Here is a 20,486-nt window from a genome sequence, read left to right on the forward strand (position 1 = left end):
GATGGGTATAATTTAAGTAGGATGTTATCAAACATTTTATCCTAGTTATTTCTATGTAAAAAAAGTCATTATGTATCCTATTTTATTTTAAAAATTTTATTTATTTATTTGACAGAGAGAGAGACAGTGAGAGAGGGAACACAAGGAGGGGAGTGGGAGAGGGAGAAGCAGGCTTCCCGCCTAGCAGGGAGCCCCACGCGGGGCTCCATCCCAGGACCCTAGGATCATGACCTGAGTTGAAGGCAGATGCTTAACAACGGAGCCACCCAGACGCCCCTTATTATGTATTTTAATAAAGAAAAGGAATATTGTTTTGAAGTTGTTTTAAAAACTTTAGATTTTTATGGAGCGCCTGGGTGGCTCAGTGGGTTAAGCCTCTGCCTTCAGCTTGGGTCATGATCCCAGCTTCCTGGGATCGAGCCTCATATCAGGCTCCCTGCTCGATGGGAAGCTTGCTTCTCCCTCTCCTACTCCCCCTGCTTGTATTCCCTCTCTTGCCATGTCTTTCTCTGTCAAATAAATAAATAAAATCTTTTAAAAAGTTTAAAATAATAAAAACTTTAGATTTTTAAAGTTAAAGTTGAGAAAATTTGACTCTTCCATTGCTTTAACAGTATTACTTTTGGCAAATATGTAATTTCTGATTCAGTGTATCCAATTCCAAAGCATTGATGATGCTGTCCTATGTGACCCCATGGGGTTTGGTTTACAATAAACAGAGTGTGTCTAAAACCCTGTGAGTTTCTTAAGAAGAAAATATTTAAAGAATAATCAGATTGTTCATCTCAAGTTCCTAGCATGAGGCCTTGTACAAAATAGGTGTTCAATATTTATTTGTTAATTCTACACGAGAAAAGGAGTCTGTGGACTAGCACATAGAAAGCAATAAAAAGATATTCATATTTCTAAAATTTTTATATCACAATGTAGTCTATATCCAGGACATATTTTCTAAAAAAAAAATGTAAGGACTACATAATGCAATGTTGAAATGACAGGTTATGATTCATTAGGAAGATATGATATCAATTTAGTGGGTTGTGACCAGGATTTTGAAGTAATGGAATAAAATTGAAATATCCAATTTCATTGTAAGTAATAAGGGTAAGTGTTTCTTGAAACTTTTGATTCAGATCTCTGTAAATGTGTTTCCTGAGTCAAGATGTAAAATGTGTTTCTTAGGTACGTTGAGGTTTAAAAAATTTTTTTTAAATTGTACAGATTATAATTGAAATGGTGTCCTTATTTTGCTTGATTTAAGAAGAAAATTAGTTGGTACAGAATTCTATGTTTGCTGCTAGCAGCAAGGAGAAAAATAAAATTCAATACTGAAAAAGCCATATAGGACCTTTTTTTTTTTTTTTACCCCTACCTTAAGGAGATAATTAGAAGAGACTAAAATGCACCTGCTTCACTGATAAATTCATGTCATGTTCTGGGAGCTCCTTGGTCAAATTTCTCTTTATAGAGGCACCTGAGTGGCTCAGTGGGTTAAACCTCTGCCTTTGGCTCAGGTCATGATCTCACGGTCGGGCTCTCTGCTCAGCAGGGGCCTTGCTTCTCCCTCTCTCTGTCTGCTTCTCTGCCTACTTGTGATCTCTGTCTGTCAAATAAATAAATAAAATCTTTAAAAAAAACCTTCTCTTTATAGACCTACTATGAAACTAATGACTTTCTCAATTTTTATTGAAAACAAATGGCACTATCAACTAATATTTTAAGCTACACGAAGAACTGTACACATCCTATCCTGAAGTCTAATTGTATGTATTGCTTAAAAGGAATGAAAATTTTTTAAAAAATTTCCTGTGCCAAGTCCCTTTCTTTCTACAAATTATGCTTGCTTGCTCCTTAATATATGTACTTGGAGAAAGCTTCAAAAAAGGCAACAGAGTTTTAACTTTGTTTTTAACATTTCATTATGCACATTTCAAATCTGCAGCAAGGTTGGAATAATATGTCCAGCATCTAGATTTTACCATTTTTTGTTAAACTTTACCACATTCATCCATGAATCCATGTTGTTTATGCTTTTTGAAACAAATTACAGTTATCGGCACACTTCCCCGAGGTACTTTAGCATGCGTATCATTAGTTAGAGTTCAGTATTTAAGGTTTTTCATTGGGTGCAACATTTATATATAATACAATGCACAAATGTTAAGAGTACATTAGTTGAGTTTCAACAAATGCATTAACCTGCTACCCAAACTCCTACCTTTTTTTTTTTTTTAAAGATTTTATTTATTTATTTAAGAGAGAGAGAGGGAGAGCAAGAGCAGGGGGGGGGGGGGGGAGGGGCAGCAGGGAAGAGAGAAGCAGGCTCCCTGTTGAGCAGGGAGCCCAACCTGGGGCTCAGTCCCAGGACTCTGAGATCATGACCTGAGCTGAAAGGCTGATGCTTAACTGACTGAGCCACCCAGGCACCCCCCCCCAACACACTCATATTATATAGAAAATTACCATCACACCAAAGACCCCTCACACCTTTCCTTGTCAAATCTTTTTTTTTTTTTTTTTTTTTTTAAAGATTTTTTTTTTTTTTTTGACAGACAGAGATCACAAGTAGGCAGAGAAGCCGGCAGAGAGAGAGGAGGAAGCAGGCTCCCTGCTGAGCAGAGAGCCCGATGCGGGGCTCGATCCCAGGACCCTGGGATCATGACCTGAGCTAAAGGCAGAGGCTTTAACCCACTGAGCCACCCAGGTGCCCCTCCTTGTCAAATCTTACCCCATCGGTCCGCCCCCAAGGCAAGGTTTTCTACTATAGATTAATTTCACCTGTTTGAGAATTTCATATAAGTGGAATCATGCAGTGTGTACTCTTGTGTCTATCTGCTTTACTCGTCATCTTGCTTTTGATTTTCATTTATACTGTTGCATGTGTCAGTAATTTGTTTACTGTTGAGTAATATTTCATTGTATGAATGTAACACAGTTTGTATATTCTTTCTCCTATTGACGAACATCTGGGCTGTTTCTAGCTATTATAAATAAAGCTGCTATGAGTGGTTTTTTGAGAACTTTCTTAATAGAAGTCTTTTGTGAACATAAGTTTTCATTTCTAGGAGTGAAATTACTGGGTCATATGGTAAGTATATTAAGATACACATTTTTTTTTCTAAAGTAGTTGTGCCATTTTACATTCTCACTGGTGATAGAATTTTGACTGGATGTCTCCAACATTGCCTCATGATCAGGGTAGGTAATAGCTAATAGAAGCTTCCTTGACAGTATTCTAAACCAAGTTGCTATCTGGTTCCCTGGGAATAATTGTGTATTTTTTTTGCTTGTATTATAGATTTATTATACAACTCTGAGGTACCTGGTTAGAATTAGCTTTTAATTTCTATTTCATATTCCTGACAGTTTGTATGATTTTCCTTTTATTATGTTAATGTAATGAATTGCACTGATTTTCAAATATTAACCAATTTTCTTTCAAAGTTGTAATGTATTGTTCTTTTTATGTGTTATTAGATTCAATTTGCTACCATTTTGATTTAGGGATTTTTAAACAATAGATTTATGAGATTTATGAGAAAAATCGGTTTGTAATTTTCTGTCCTTATAAATCCTCCTTTAGTTTTGGTGTTGAGTTTATTCTGGTGTCATAAAACAAATTGAGAAGTATTTTCTATGAGAGTATGTTAGATTGATGTTATTTCTTTGTTAATTTAAGAAGTTGCTAGTGAAGGGGGTGGGCTTGAGATTTCTTTTGGGAAAAGTCTTTAAATATGGGTTCATTTTCTTTAACAGGTGTAGAGCTATTTAGATTTTATTTATTTTACTTATTTTTTTAATTACTTATTTTTTAAAAGATTTTATTTTTGAGAAACTCTATGCCCAGTGTGGGGCTTGAATTTAGAACCTACATGTTCTACCAACTGAGCCAACCAGGTGTCCCTATTTAGATTTTATTTTTGTGTACGTTTTGGTAAGTTGATCTTTCCCTAAATTTTTCTTGTTCATTTAAATTTTCAAGTTTATTGGCATTCAAGTTTATTGGCATTAATATCTTACTGTTTTTTAATATCTACAGTATGAATTGCAATGATGTTGCCTTTTATTTTTATTTGTTTTTCTTTGCTCTTTTTTATGCTTTGTTCTTTGATTATTTCTTAGTTAAAAGGTAGGATTCTGTACACATTGTGACATGATTTATGCATTTTAACAATATATTCTGGAGATGATTTTATAGCAGTATTCAAGAGATTTTCCTAATTTTTTTTTTTTTTTTTTTTTTTTTTTTACTGCTGCATAGGACTTCATAGTATGGCTGTTCACGCAACTAGTCCCCTATAGATAGACATTTGGTTTGTTTCCAGTCTTTTTGCTGTAAAAATAGTGCTGAAGGGAATAACTTTGTACATATGTATTAAAAATTTGTTGTCGTTCATTATGATCTCATTCCCATGTGTAATTTAAAAAGCCAAATAAACAAACAAAAAATCCACAAAACCAAGCTCATAAATATAGAGAACAGACTAGTACTTACAAGAGGCAGGGTTTAGGGGGTGGGCAAAATGGATAAAGGAAATAAAAAAGTACAAACTTACAGTAATAAGATAAATAAGTCATGGCAATGTAATTTACAGCATGGTGACTATAGTTAATAATACTATATTGCATATATGAAAGTTGCTAAGAGACTAAATCACATCACGAGAAAAAAATTCTGGAACTATGAATGGTGATGGTTGTTAACTAAACATTGTGGTGATCGTTTCACAATACATACTAATATGGAATCATTATGTTGTATACCTAAAACTAGTATAATGTTGTATGTCAATTATACCAATAAAAAAATAAATAAAAAATTTTACTGGTGTTATCTTTGGGATAGATTCTTAGAAATGGGATTTCCTAAAAATGGAGGAGAGGTAATAGCTATAGATTAAAAGCAATTTAAGAGATTGGGGCACCTGGGTGGCTCAGTGGGTTAAAGCCTCTTTCTTTGGCTCAACTCATGATCCCACAGTCCTGGGATCAAGCCCCGCATCAGGCTCTTTGCTCGGCGAGGAGCCTGTTTCCCTTCCTCTCTCTCTGCCTGCCTCTCTGCCTACTTGTGATCTCTGTCTGTCAAATAAATAAGTAAAATCTTTAAAAAATAAAAAAAAAATTTAAGAGATATAACAATCAGATACTATAGATGATTTTGATTGAATCCTGCTATGAAAAAATGAGCTATTTATAACATTTTGAGAACATGGTAAATTTAAATATAGAATGGGTATAAGATAAAATTAGGGAATTATTTTTGTGTTGTTGTGATAATACCATTGTGTCTAGATAGGAGAATGTCATTTTTTTTTTAGACGTGTAAAGTATTTTGGCATAACATGTCATTGTGTGTGACACTTACTTTGAAACAGCTCAATCATCATAATAAAAAATATAGATAGCTAAAGCAATAAAGTTAATATGACAAAATGTAAATATTAACAGTGGTTGACTCAAAGGAGTTCATTGTACCATTTTTCCTACCTTTTATATGTTTGAAAATGTCTTGATAAAAAGTTAAAAATTAGAAAAATCATAGGGGCACCTGGGTGACCCAGTTGGTTGAGCATCTGACTCTTGATTTTGACTCAGGTCAGGGTCTCATGGGTCATGAGATCAAGCCCTGCATCTGGCTCTGCACTTGGCAGGGAGTCTGCTTGAAGATTCTCTCTGTCTCTCCCTCAAATCATGCATGTGCACACATGCACTCTTAAATAAAATAAATCTTTAAAGAATATATATAAAATTGTCTTGTCTTTCGAATGAATTGTTTTTATTCTTATGTTGTAACTTTCCTTGTCCATAATAATAATTTTTTCTTAAAACTGTATTTTGTCTAATACTAATATAATTATCTCATTATACTAGTATACTATCTTAGAATACTAGTGTAATTTCTTTAGATTAATATTTGTTTGGGAGTTGGTTCAGAGGCTGCAGCTAGAGAGGAACGACCTGGGGAGAGCTCTAAAGATGCTATCTGGGGATGCCTGGCTGGCTAAGTAGGAAGAACATGTGACTCTTAATCTTGGGGTCGTGAGTTTGAGCCCCACTAGAAAAAAACCAAATTAGCCTTAAGAAAAAAATGTTGTCTATGCACATGGCCTTGGGTTGTGGCTTTCATCTTCTCTCAGAAGGCTAGTCTGGTCTCCAGAAATGCTTGGCAATCATCCTTAATTGTCACAAGGAACCTCCCTGTCTCTAGCATCTGTCCTCAGAAGACTGGCACCTCTGGGGTGTCCTCTGTTTTTGAAGAGTGTATTCTTAGAGCTAATACCTTTTTTTTTTTAACCAATCCATTTTTTAATTTTTAAATTCTTGACATTACAGAACTAAACTGAAATTTATTAACATTCCACTCTTATATTTCTTATCGACAAACAGAAATAAAATTCATGATCCAAAAACCCAAACAAAACTAAAAACAGGGAAAAGCTTATAAAACTAAATATGGATCCCAGCATTAACAGCTGAACAGAGAATGTGATTTTTAAATTCTTAGTGGATGATAAAGTTGTTCAGAAACTGAACACTTACAAATTATTTAAAACCTGGAATCACTGACCAGTGATTGAAGAGACTGGATGTCTCTTAAGTATTGTGATGGTATTGTTCAAGTACATGGGCTGAGAAATGTCCAAGCAGAAGAAAGGGTAGAGTCTTCTTCCAAGCTTGAAGTGTTTGTGTCTGAACTTGGAACTTGATAATGTTGGTGGTGTTGTGTTCGGAAATGAAAATTAATTAAGGAAGGAGATACTGTGAAGAGGACAGGAGCCATTGTGGATGTTTTCGTTGGTGAGAAGCTGTTGGCTCATGTAGTAGGTGCCATTGGTAAGTGGTTCCAAGAACCATAGGCAAGTTGGCCTAAAAGCACCTGGGATTATTCCTCCAATCTGCAGGAACCAGTTCAGGCAGGCATTAAGGCTGTGGATAGCTTGGTGCCAATTGATCCTGGTCAAACTGAGCTGTTTAATGTTGGCCAATGGACTGGCAAAACATCAAAGATTGACATAATCATTAACCAGAAATGTTTCATGATGGATCTGATGAAAAGAAGAAGCTGTACTGTATCTACATTGCTATTGGTCCAAAGAGATCCACTGTTGCACTGTTGGTAAAGAGACTTACAGATACTATGAAGGGCACCATTGTGGTTTCAGCTGCTGCTACTGATTCTGCCCCACATCAGTACCTGACTCCTTATTCTGGCTGCTTAGAAGAATATTTTAAGGATAATGGCAAACATGATTCACTCACCTATGATGAGTTATCCAAACAGTCTGTTGCTTATTGTCACATCTCTGCTGCCCATGAAGACTATCCTGGTGATGTGTTCTACCTACATTCCCATCCTTTGGAGAGAGCAGCCCAAATGAACGATTCTTTTGGTAGCAGCTCCTTGACTGCTTTACCACTCATGGAAACACAGCTGGCGATGTGTCTGCTTATGAGCCAATGAATGTCATTTCCATCCCTGATGGACAGATCGTCTTGGAATCAGAAATGTTCTACAAAATTATCTGCCTTACCATCAATATTGGTTTGTCTGTGTCCTTTGTCAGATCTGCTGCCCAAACCAGGGCCATGAAGTAGGTGTCAGGTACCATGAAGCTGCAATTGACTCTTAATCATGAAGTTGCTGCCTTTGCCTGATTCAGTTCTGACCTCCACAATTCTTGAGTCATGACGTCCATCCGAATGTCTGAAGCAAGGAAAGTATACTGCTGTGGCTACTGAGGAACAAGGGGCTCTTATCTTTTCTGGCGTAAGGGATACTTGATAAACTGGAGCTGTTTCTATTTAATTAATTATTTCTTGCCTGGAGTATTTAAAACCAAGTTTTAGAAGGCATGATACTTTATCCTGACTACTTCATGATGCTTTAAAAGACAAAAAAATGTTTTTAAATGTAACCACAAAGCCATTTTTATATCTATCAAAATGAAGTATGCATTTCTTTCTTTTTTTTTTTTTAAGATTTTATTTATTTGACAGACAGAGATCACAAGTAGGCAGAGAGTCAGGCAGAGAGAAAGAGGAAGGGAAGCAGGCTCTCTGCTGAGCAGAGTACCATGCGGGCCTAGATCCCAGAACCCTGAGATCATGACCTGAGCTGAAGGAAGAGGCTATAACCCACTGAGCCACCCAGGTGCCCCAAAGTATGCATTTCTTAAGTTATAGTAAAAACAACTCAAATTTCCCTATCATCTCAAGAAATGTCTTTTTACAATTATTATTTTTTCAAGCCAGAATCCACACAAGGTCCACATTTGGTTCTTACAGTTTCGTTTGCAGAAGTGCTCCATTTCCCCCTCCCTAATTTGATTTACTTCTTGAAGAAACTGGGTCAGCAGTCTTGTGGAATGTTTCAGTTGTATCCTTATGGTGTTTAATTTGCCTTTTCATCCTCTGTATTTCCTGCAGTCTAGGAGTTAGATCTAAAAATTTTATTAAATTGTATTCTAGATTCTTGACAAGGACATGCTATAGGTGATGTTACAGACTCTATTATTTCATCACCTCAAGGGCCACATAGGGTCAGATGGCTTCACTTCTAGCAATGCTTAAGTTGTTTATGTGATGACAGCCTCATTCCTTCACTGTAAAGTTTTCCAACAATCTTTCACTTAATGATTTTGGTATCTATTGATGAACACTGCTGATTCATTTGAAAATAAATAGGGTTTGCAAGATGGTGATTTTCTAATGCAGTCATTCCTTCTTCATTTATTAGCTAGAATTCTGTATAGAAGAACTTTTTTACATCCACGAGGGTTGTTTGCTTATCCTGAAATACTGTTCATACCAGAAAGGCAGGCTATGTATGTATGTATGGATGGATGGATGGATGGGGTGCCTGGGTGGCTCAGTGGGTTAAGCCTCTGCCTTTGGCTCAGGTCATGATCCCAGGGTCCTGGAATCGAGCCCCACACCGGGCTCTCTGCTCAGCGGAGGGCCTGCTTCTCCCTCTCTATCTGCCTGCTTCTTTGCCTACTTCTGCCTACTTGTGATTTCCCTCTCTGTCAAATAAACAAAAAATAAAATAAATATATACATATATTTTAGATTTTATTTATTTATTTGACAGAGAAAGAGATCACAAGTAGGCAGAGAGGCAGACAGAGAGAAAGGGGGAAGCAGGCTCCGCGGAGGAAGAGAGCCCGAAGCGGGGCTGGATCCTAGGACCCTGAGATCATGACCCGAGTCGAAGGCAGAAGCTTAATCCACTGAGCCACCCAGGCGTCCCAAGATCTTTAGTTATTTCCGTTTAATTATCTAATTTTACAGTAATGTATTGGTTACTTAGCAACCTCCCTGATGTCCATAGAATCTTTCTCTTTTTCCTTTTTTGAATAGCAGTCTGAACCCATTCAATGTGTTTCTGTCAGTTGCAATTGTTGACACTCAAATGGTTCTATTTTGGGTACAAGTGGGAAACTTTTGAGTCTTCTGTATTTGTTTGATATGAAAATATTAGCTTTTGGTAGACTTTGTTTTCTGGTAAAATAAGACATCCCAAGCTCAGCTGGTATATTTCTTGGAATTGACTGGAAAATCCCGAGGCCTTTTAGTGTGAAATGATGTTTTGAAACCACAATATGGGATTCTTGTTGCTACTGAGTTATTGTTGCTTCTTGGCCTTTTCAGTAGACAGATCTAGAAAACAAGTAACTATAAAAAAATTTTAAAGTATGAGTTTATACTGATATTTATAACTAATTTAAAATTATAAAATTTTTAAAAAAGATTTTATTTATTTATGGAGAGTGAGCATGAGGGAGAGGGAGAGAGAATTTGAGGCAGACTCTGCGCTGAACGCAGAGCCCAATGTGGGACCAAAGCCAAGAGCTGGATGTTTAATCAACTGAGCCACACAGACTCCCCATTTTTTTTTAAGGTTTATTTGTTTATTTGAGATAGAGAGAGAGAGCATGCAGGGAGGAGGGGCAGAGGAAGAGGGAGAGAAAGAATCTCAAGCAGACTCCCAGCTGAGCAGGGAGCCCGAGGTGAGGCTTGATCCTAGGATCCTGAGATCATGACCTGAGCCAAAATCAAGAGCTGGGCTCTCAACTGACTGCACAAACCAGGTGCCCCACATGGTTTTTTGTTTGTTTGTTTGTTTGTTTAAACCTTTCTTTTTCTTTTATTTTTCTTTTTAAAGATTTTATTTATTTATTTGACAGAGAGAGAGGGAGAAGCAGGCTCCCCGCCGAGGAGAGAGCCCGACGTGGGGCTCGATCCCAGGACCCTAAGATCATGACCTGAGCTGAAGGCAGAAGCTCAACCCACTGAGCCACCCAGGCACCCTTTTTTAAACCTTTCAATGCTGAACAGCTTTAACATAAGTTTCTTAGTAGTAGTATATTAAAAAACATGTATATGTTGGTTTCCGAATAATATAATTGTTGCTATTAACAATAAAACTACTAAATGAAACTAGATAATTTAAGGTTGTTTGCCTTTCTAATGTTTTTTCCCCCTAAGATTATATCCCACTCAGAACTGTATAGTCAAAATGTTTTGTTCAAAGGTCAGTTGGTGGGACGACTGGGTGGCTTAGTTGGTGGAGCCGCTGCCCCCGACTCGGGGCATGATCCCAGAGTCCTGGGATTGAGTCCCGCATGGAGCTCCTTGCTCTGCGGGGAGCCTGCTCGCGCTCTCTCGCTCTCTCTCTCTGACAACTAAATAAATAAGTAAGATCTTTAAAAACAAAAAACAAAACAAAAAAAAAAAACAAAGGTCAGCTGGAATGATTCTTTTTGTGATTTTTGTCACCAAACCACCCACTAGTAGGTTCATTTGCTTTAGTTTGTTTTCAAATTTCTCTGTATTGGTTTTTATTTCCTTTTTCGGTTTAGTTTGGGTCTTGCTTCCTACCTACTCCTTGAAATATTTCTTTTACTTGTCTTCTGGGACAATACTTTTTCTTGGGTTTTATTTATTTATTTTTCTGGCTCGTTTGGGGCTTCTATTCAGTTTCCTTTCCTGGTTCCTCCTCCTCTTCCCACTTTTAAATCCTGGCATGCAGTAGGACGTCTCTGCTATATGTATTCACTTCCTGCTGAACACATCTTGTCCCATAGTTTTTAACATCATTTGTTTTCCGATCACTCTCAAATTTATATCTCCTGCCTGGACTTCTCTGAATTGCAGATCTAGATCTCCAACTTTTCATTCACCATCTGTACTTGGATGTCTAATAGGTAGTTTAAATGTCACATTTCCAAAAGTGAACTCTTGATCTCCATCCAGCTATTCCTCCGGCAGCCTCCTGTATCTCAGTAAATGACAGCTCTATCATGTTGCTGAGGCCAAAAACCTACCTAGAGTCATCCTGACTCTTCTCTCTTATATTCCATAACTGTTCCATCAGTATATCCTATCAGCCTCTTTCTTGAAATACAGTAAGGATCAAATCGATCTTCCATTCCTCACCATCTCCCCTGCCACCACCATCCCCTACTAACGTGCTATAAATTCACCAGGATTCTGATAATGCTCTTGTAACAGGTCTTCCCATTTCCACCCATGCTTCTCCTTCACAAACTATTCTCAACTTGGCAGAGTGAGCTGTTTAAAGTCATTCCTGTGTTCAAAACTCTCTAATATATTCCTTCAAAAATATCTGGATTTGAGTACCAAAATAAACATTCCTTCAAATAATTTGGTACTCCCCCCGCCCCCCCGCCCCAGTTTAGGGGTTTGGGAAAATTGAATGGACATAAGTGAAACAAGGCTGTCTGTGTATTGCTAATTATTGAAAGTAGGTGATAACATTAAATTCATTATACTCTTCTCTTTATTTCTGTGTATATTTGATAAATAAAATATGGTAGCCGCTAGCCCCGCGTGGCTATTGAGCACTTGAAATGTGCGAGTCTGAATTTAGATGTGCTGTGAGTACACTGGCTTTTAATACACACTGGATTTTAAAGACTTAGCAAGAAAGAAAAAAAAAGTAAAATAACTCATAAGTATTTTCTTATATTAATTACATGTTAAGATGATAATATTTTGGGGCACCTGGGTGGCTCAGTGGATTGACCCTCTACCTTCGGCTCAGGTCATGATCTCAGGGTCCTGGGATCGAGCCCCACATCGGGCTCTCTGCTTAGCAGGGAGTCTGCTTCCCCCTCTCTGTCTACTTGTGATCTCTTTCTCTCTCTGTCAAATAAATAAATAAATAAAAATCTTTAAAAAAAATAAAAATTTAAAAAGATGTTTAAAAAAGATGATAATATTTTGAATATGTTGAGTCAAATAAAATATATTACTAAAATTAATTTTACTTGTTTCTTTTACCTCTTAAAATATGGCCACCAGAAAATTTAAAATTACATTTGTGGCTCATATCATCTTTCCAGTGGATCCACAAAGCCCTCTATGATCTGGGTCCTGTTTTCTCTCTGATTTCATCTCCTGCCTTTTTTCCCTCTTTCTTGCTTATACCACTCAACCCACACTGATCTCTTTGCTAAGAACAAGCAAAATACATTCTCCCTGAGGACCTTTGCCCTTGCTAATCTGTCTGCCTGGAGCACTCTTGCTCAGTGTTTCTGTGGTCACACTCATGTTCTTTCAGGATTCTCTACTCAAGGCACCTAAGTTTTCAGAGATATTTATTTGATCCATATAACACCCTATCCCCTTCACTCTATTCCTCTTAGTCCGCTTTCTTTTTCTTTATAATACTTACCATTACTTACTTTTTGGGTTTTGTTCATTTGTCTTCCTATCCTGAACATCCAGCATAATGCTTACACAGTATAGGTATTTGGTAACATTTTCTGGAAGGAATGTCTATAGATTGTGAAAATAATTATGTCAAGTTCAATACTGCTTTCTGCAATTCTGCAAAAATGAGGTTCAGGTTTCCTAAATGTATGAAGAATAAAAATTATTAAAGTAAACTAATTATCACTACAAGATATCCCAGCATAAGAAAACATATGCTTTATAAAATGATATAATTCCTGTTTTATTCCTTTCAAAAGAATTAAGGTAAAATAAATAACCTTATATGAGTTAATTTTTAAAAATGTGGACATAAAATATTATGTTAGTTTCAGGTGTACAACATAGTAATCGGATAATTATATACATTACTAAATGCTTACTACTATAAGTGTAGTTACTGTCTGTCACCATGCAACATTATTACAGTATTATTGACTATATTCCCTATGCTGTACTTTTCATCCCCATGACTTTTTATTTCTTTTTTTATTTTTATTTTTATTTTTATTTTTAAAGAGGAGGGGAGGGTTAAAGGCAGGACGAGAGAAGGAATTTTAAGCAGGCTCCATGCCCTGCAAGAAGCCCTACTCAGGACTCAATCTCACAACCTTGGGATCATGACCTGAGCTGAAATCAAGTCAGACACTTAACTGACTGGGCCACCCAGGTGCCCTGACTTATTTATTTTATAACTGGAAGTATGTACCTCTTAATCCCCTTTACGTATTTTGCCCACCGACCCCTCCCCAGGCACTCCCCTCTGTCAATCACCAGTTTGTTCTCAGAGCTAATACTAATCAATTTCTCTATATCTGTGTTATTAGTAATATAGGGATTTTAGAGATACTTATGGTGAATTCAATAAAGTAAATAAAATACAGACAAAACTTACCGAATGTCAGAAATGGTTTTTATCCAATAGATATCCCATTTCTCAAAGGCATTTTCCAAATTCTTTTATTAGTCTGGAATTTTTACTGTTTTAATGGTAATCCAGTAAAGTAGGTCGTGCCAAGGAGCTTAGAAACTTTTTTGGGTACATTGAAATTTTGTTGTGCTAGTAATTATAATAAAACTTGATCTGTTTGTAAGATAACTTGAAGGCAGTCATTGTTCTTTATTTAAAGCTAAAACTATGTAGCAGGGAAAGGAACCAAAAAAGGAAAAATGCAAAAGGACTATTTTTAGCCTATTGTCTTTATCTTAAAATGTAAGATGACTAAGTTTAATAATGAAATAATTTAAAAACAAGGAGACCTTTTCCTTATTTGACTACATTTGCTTCTCTATTTTAATTTCAAACAGTCTTGGTCATAGCATCCTTTCAACCATAACTAAAAAAAATGAAACGACACCACCAAGGTATATGACAATTTGGATTGTGAAATTGTCAATAGACAAAACTGGCAGATCAGGGTTAGCACTGTATTATAAAGACCTTTAACTAAGACTTTAAAAGTATATCCTTCTTGATTTTGTGGATTATTTTGTACTCGTTTAGCAAACATCTACTAAGTGTATATCATGTGTCAACACTGTACCCATCACCCCAGGTTACAAAACCATATTTTCTTTTCTTTTCTTTCTTTCTTTCTTTTTTTTTAAGATTTATTTATTTATTTGACAGACAGAGATCACAAGTAGGTGGAGAAGCAGGCAGAGAGAGAGAAAGCAGGCTCCCCGCTCAGCAGAGAGCCCAATGCAGGGCTCTATCCTAGGACCCTCGGATCATGACCTGAGCTGAATGCAGAGGCTTTAACCCACTGAGCCACCCAGCCATGCCCCCCCCCCGCCTTTTTAAAAGATTTTATTTATATGTGTGTATGTGAGAGAGAGGATGAGAGAGAGAGCATGAGAGGAGAGAGGTCAGCAGAAGAAGACTCCCCGCTGAGCAGGGAGCCCCATGTGGGACTCTATCCCGGGACTCCAGGACCATGACCTGAGCCGAAGGCAGTCGCTCAACCAGCTGAGCCACCCAGATGCCCCAAAACTATATTTTCATAGCGGCTATCGTCCACTGAAAACTGAATGTCAAGTAAGTGCTTTCCAGAGATTATTTTAGTTAATTCTCATGGAGGGGGTGGTGGTGAATTTTATTACTCTCAATATGCAGGCAGGGAAACGGAGGCTTTCCACAGAGTTCTGTTTTCAAAGAGTTCACCATCTAGAGAGGTGAGAATAAGAGTATCTATATTATGGGGCGCCTGGGTGGCTCAGTGGGTTGGGCCGCTGCATTCGGCTCAGGTCATGATCCCGGGGTCCTGGGATCGAGCCCCGCATCGGGCTCTCTGCACAGCGGGGAGCCTGCTTCCCTTCCTCTCTCTCTGCCTGCTTCTCTGCCTACTTGTGATCTCTGTCTGTCAAATAAATAAATAAAATATTTAAAAAAAAAAAGTATCTATATTATGAAGTGCTGGCTGCTGCCTTAGACAGTGCAGGAGGACTGCCTTTGGGGGCGGCAGTGAGGAAGGCTTTCCAGAGAACAGGAAGCTTGTTCTGAATTTGAGAGGCAGACAGGAGCCTGCATGGTGAAGAAGAGTGGAAAGGATTGCTAGCATACTGAAAGACAATGAGATTGGAAATGATCTGAACATGAGCGAAAACTTTTCTAATAAGCCTTTCATTTACTCATCATGTACCACACATCCTGTATTTCCTTATTTAATAATTTTTTAAAAAGATTTTTATTTATTTATTTGACAGAGAGAGAGATCACAAGTAGTCAGAGAGGCAGGCAGAGAGAGAGAGGGAGAAGCAGGCTCCCCGCTGAGCAGAGAGCCCGATGTGGGGCTCGATCCCAGGACCCTAGGATCATGACCTGAGCCGAAGGCAGAGGTTTTAACCCACTGAGCCACCCAGGCGCCCCTGTATTTCCTTATTTAAACGAAGATCTGGCTTGGGCAATGAGGGATCATCTGAGTTGTTACAAAGGTCTGGGAGGGTTGGCAGTGTTTGTTAGGATCAGCAGACCGCTGAGAGCTCCACGTCCTAGGCTCAGGCTTTCCCTCTGCAGATTTCTCAGGGGCAGATTCCATGGTGAATAGCAGAACACCTAAGAGAACAAACTCTGCCAGACTGCCTGGGTTTAAATCTCAGCTCTGCCACTTCTTACCAACAGATAGGACCTTGGAAAAGTTATCTAACATTTTAATGCCTTGGTATCTTCATTCAGAAAATGAGAACAAAAACAATAAAACTTAATTCATCATATGGTTGTCATAAGGATAAAGGGAGTTAATACATATAAAGGTCTGAGAACAGAGCCTGGCACATAGGAAGCTCTATGTAAGTATTGTAGTAAATACCTAATAGTAAATACCTATTTCTGTGTAAATACCTATCTTAGGTATTTACCTATCTTAGGTATTTACACAGAAATGCTACTTTGTTCATTTAGAATAAACTTTGTTCCTATTTAATGATGCTAAAAGTTTCCTAGCTCCTACTTTTTCATTGTTAAGATACTTGAGAAGCTAAATTTTGAATCAGAAAGTTATTTGGTGGGAACTGGCATGGGGTATTTACCCTAGGTACTGGTAAAGGCCAGTGAGATATCCCCACACCATAACAAAGAAAAATTCTCTATTCATTGGATTTCTTCTGTCTCCCAGAATCATTATCTTCCTCCTGTGTTTCTGTCTGCCCAGCCAGATATAGCTAGTGGGTTCAGAGTGGAATGGAAATAGAACTTGGAAGGAATCCCAGAAGTGCTAAATGTTAAGTAGGATCTTTTTGATTTTTTTAAAAGTAATCTCTACACCCAACGTGGGGCTTGAACTCATAGCCCTGAGATCATGAATTGCATGCTCTTCCGAGTGAGCCAGCCAGGTGCCCCAAGCCAGGATCTTTTTGTTAAAACAACCAAACCTCTTTGAGGCATTCCTCTCTGTTTCACCTCTTCCTCTGGGTAGAATGTGGCTGGGGTTTCCCCTAACTTCATTATAGTCAAGGAATTACAGGAAATGATATGTCCCTGATGAACTGGAGGGAGGAAAGTCTTTACTATAGAACTTAGAACACTTAGCTGAGTAGAAGTGGCTCAGGAAATTTACATGGAGCTCTCAAAGACATGTTTCTCCACATTTGGTTTGGAAGTGATGCTGCCATAGGTTGTCAGAGACTCAGGACATGTCAGGTTGAAAAGACTGTAGTGTTCAGGTATCCAGGACTATGTCAGTGTGAAGTTCTCCAAATTGAAGGCCATAAAATGCTTAAAGTGAAGGTACTCTACAACCCAAATAACATTCCAATCTGTTCTTCATATTGATTAAAGCTTGTCTGGAGGCTGTTTTCCACTTGCCTCCTTCCAGAATAAAGGTGAACTTACAGGCACCTTGGAGTTTTTTTGTTTTTTTGTTTGTTTTTTTGTTTTTTTTTTTAAGGTGTGGAGCCCAATGTGGGGCTTGAACTCACAACTCTGATACCAAGACCTGAGTTGAGATCAAGAGTTGGACACTTAACCAACTAAGCCACTCAGGTATCCCATGGAGTTCTTTTTTTTTTTTTTTTTTTTAAAGATTTTATTTATTTGAGAGAGAAAAAGAATGTCCATGAGTTTGGGGGAGGGAGGGACATACAGAGAAAGAATTTCAAGCAGACTCCACGCCAAGCGCAGAGCAGGACACGGGGCTTGATCCCATAACCTTGAGATCATGACCTGAGCCGAGACCAAGAGTTGGATGCTCAACAGACTGAGCCACCCAGGAGACCTTCCAGTTCTTAATTAGTAAAGACTCTCTGCTCCAGGGAGCTTGCTCAGAAGATCAGAGGTCGGTGAGATCCAGTAACTCATGGGTGGACCAGTCTGAGACTTCTTTTGTGGCCATAAATATAAAGCTCACCTTCTTTTTTTCTCATGAAGAACACTGGGGCTACCTGTGAGATTTTGAAGGACTTTATCTGTCATCTGGAGGGAAGAGACAAGTCATATCATTTAAGTGCTAAGTTCTGTAATAGAAGGTTCAGGGATAGGACAGTCTTTGGGAAATAGGGGAAGCAAAGAAGACCTCACAGAAGATGAAATGCTTGTCCTGAATTTGAAAGGTGAGGAGTATGCATAGCAGACAAGGGAGGATATTCGTGAGTATTCCAGAAATATTGCCATCATAAGCAATAAAACCCAGAAATCTGAAATTATCTCAATAGTCATGAAAAGTTTTCATACTATTCGCTACTTCAATGGTTTTAAAGGGTCTAATACTGAAAGGCTGGAAACAGAGTTCCCTCCTTTCCAGAGCTGGGGAAATTGGAGCTGAGTTTTGCGGACAGGAGTCTGATAATTAGAAATGTCTGGGAGGAGGGCTGATGCTGTGTAAGCCGTTTTGTGATAATGAAGGCCAAGGACGCTGCAGAGATATCTGCCATGACGTCATTTAGCTGCTGAACCAGCTAGATTTTATTTAAGCCACTTACGTTGAGTTTTCTGTTATTTTTAGTAAAATGTATTCCTATCTCCAGAGAATTTAGTTCCCTAAGAAGGGTTCTTAAAGTAACAGACTCTAAAATATGGACTTGGCTGAGTAGAGGAGTTAGGACAGCAGGCAGTGAGGACCTAGGCTGGTGGTAACAGTGGGAGGGTTGGTCAAATCATTATCAGTTATGTCTTGGGACCAAGAATATGTAACAATAACAAGGAGGAGAAATGTTTAGACAAATCTCAGGTTTTTGATATGTGTTGGCTGCTTGTTACTGCTGAAAATAAGAGGATTGAAAGGATACACCATCAACATGAAGTTGGTATAGTTTTATTAATATCAAGTAAAATACACTTTAAGCCAAAAACAACACTAGAAATGGATTTACTTCATATTGATACGTAGTTCAAACCACCTAGAATATGTAACAGTTATAACAATTCCAATTCTAAACTTATACTGCCTAATACAGGCCTAGTATTCAAAATGTATAAAACAAAAAGTGAAGGAAGTGATTTGATGAAAGGGGAAGGGGCATCTGATAGATCAGGCTGCCAACAACTGAACCCAGTGATCAATCTTAGCATTATGAAAAGAAATAAGCAAACCTTATATGTATATTCTAGAAGAAAGTATCAATACTACCTATGAGGTAATCTTGCCAAAAATTTGGACCTCAATTTGATCAAGGCTCTAGAGAGTTCATAGGAAATATAGAGTACAAAGGAGCAGATAAAGCATAACCAAAGGATTTAATCATGAAACTCAAAAAAAAAAAGATTTTATTCATTTGATGGAGAGTGAGAGAGGACAGCAGGGGAATAGGAGAGGGAGAAGTAGGCTCCCTGCTGAGCAGGGAGCCCAGTGTGGGACTCAATCCCAGGACTCCAGGATCATGACCTGAGCCCAAGGCAGATGCCTAACCGACTGAGCCCTCCTGGAGCCCAATATCAGGCTCCTTGCTTGGCAGGAAGCCTGCTTCTCTCCCTCTCCCACAACCCCTGTTTGTGTTCCCTCCCTCGCTGTGTCTCTCTCTGTCAAATAAATAAAATCTTTTAAAAAGGGCTACTTTCCCTAATATAACCCCATTTTAGGATGACTTCTTTATCTGACTGTGGAAAGCTGTCTCTATAAAATGCTAATGTGTTTGGGAGGCTTCAAAGTTTATTGGCTAAGCCGAGTTATGAGATAACGTTCTGGTGGAAAGTAACAAAAAGTAGGGAGGATGTCAAAGTGGGATTGGGAACTCCTTGAGTAGGAGGACTTTAGAAAGGAAAAAAAGAGCACTGAAAAGCACTGAAAAAAAGGGTGGGTCATGTAAACAATTTGTCTACATAATATCTTGTCTTTGAGATCTGAAAGACAGTGTTCAGGAAAGTACTTTTGAAATAAAGTGTTGTAGTTCATTAAATTTTTCTTTTTTCTTTTTTTTTTTTTTTACTGTTTTTTACTGTTTACAATTATTCCTTACAGATAATTTGTAGAGAGCCCTCAAGATGATCTGTAAGTTGCGTCAGAGTTTAAGGACTCCTTGATGTGAGGGATTTCCTATTCCTTTTCCAGGTTGCTAAGCCAATCCCATAGTAATTCAGTCTTAATTAATTAATTAATTAATTAATTATTTAGTATTTCAGTTTTTAAAAAGATTTGATGTCGGAGTGGTACAGTCAGTTAAGCCTCTTGGTTCCGGCTCAAGTCCTAATCTCAGGGTCCTGAGATCCGGCGGGATGGGGCTCCACGCTTCAGCGTGGGCTCTGCTTGAGATTCTCTCTCTCCGTCTGCCCCCCCCCCCACTCTCTCTCTAAAATAAATAAATCTTTAAAAAGGATTTTGTGGAAAATATTTTCAAAGGCGTAAAAATTCTTCACCAAATTGTTCCTCCTTATTTCCTCTTAAACCCGCTATTCACTTCCTTGGAAGAACATGGTGCTTTAGTGCCACCCAAAGTGGGCGCAGACACCCAGAACTATTGATTTTTGCATCGCAGTCTCTTAAACGCCAATTTTGAAAGCACTTCTGGGGAATCCGCGACGTCCGGCCACAAAGTCAGCGAAAAGTTCCGTACAAAGAAATAAGCCCTGTTCTGTGCGTCCATGATATGCAAACCATTGCACTCCCTTGTCATTTGTTACCCTACAAAGAGACCTACGAGGCCCGGGGAAGGCAAGAGCCACCAGGTCTGTGCCTGCGGTAAGCGGCAACCCGAGCGACCACGGCTGCCCTAGGAGACGGAACCTTTCTCCCGCCCGGAGCAGGCCGCCAGGTGGAAGCGCGTGCTCTGCGCCTCCGCCGCCGTCCCCGGGCCGGCCAATCGGGAGGCGGTCGGGAGGG

General features: G+C 38.4%; 1 pseudogene; it reads left to right on the top strand.

Annotated features, from left to right (window-relative positions):
• Positions 1-4,856: 4,856 nt before the first annotated feature.
• LOC111147220 lies at positions 4,857-20,349 on the top strand (annotated as a pseudogene).
• The last annotated feature ends 137 nt before the right edge of the window (positions 20,350-20,486 follow it).

This window comes from Enhydra lutris, unplaced genomic scaffold (assembly GCF_002288905.1).
Source record: "Enhydra lutris kenyoni isolate GAN:26980312 unplaced genomic scaffold, ASM228890v2 scaffoldscaffold16, whole genome shotgun sequence".
Classification (NCBI taxonomy): Eukaryota; Metazoa; Chordata; class Mammalia; order Carnivora; family Mustelidae; genus Enhydra; species Enhydra lutris.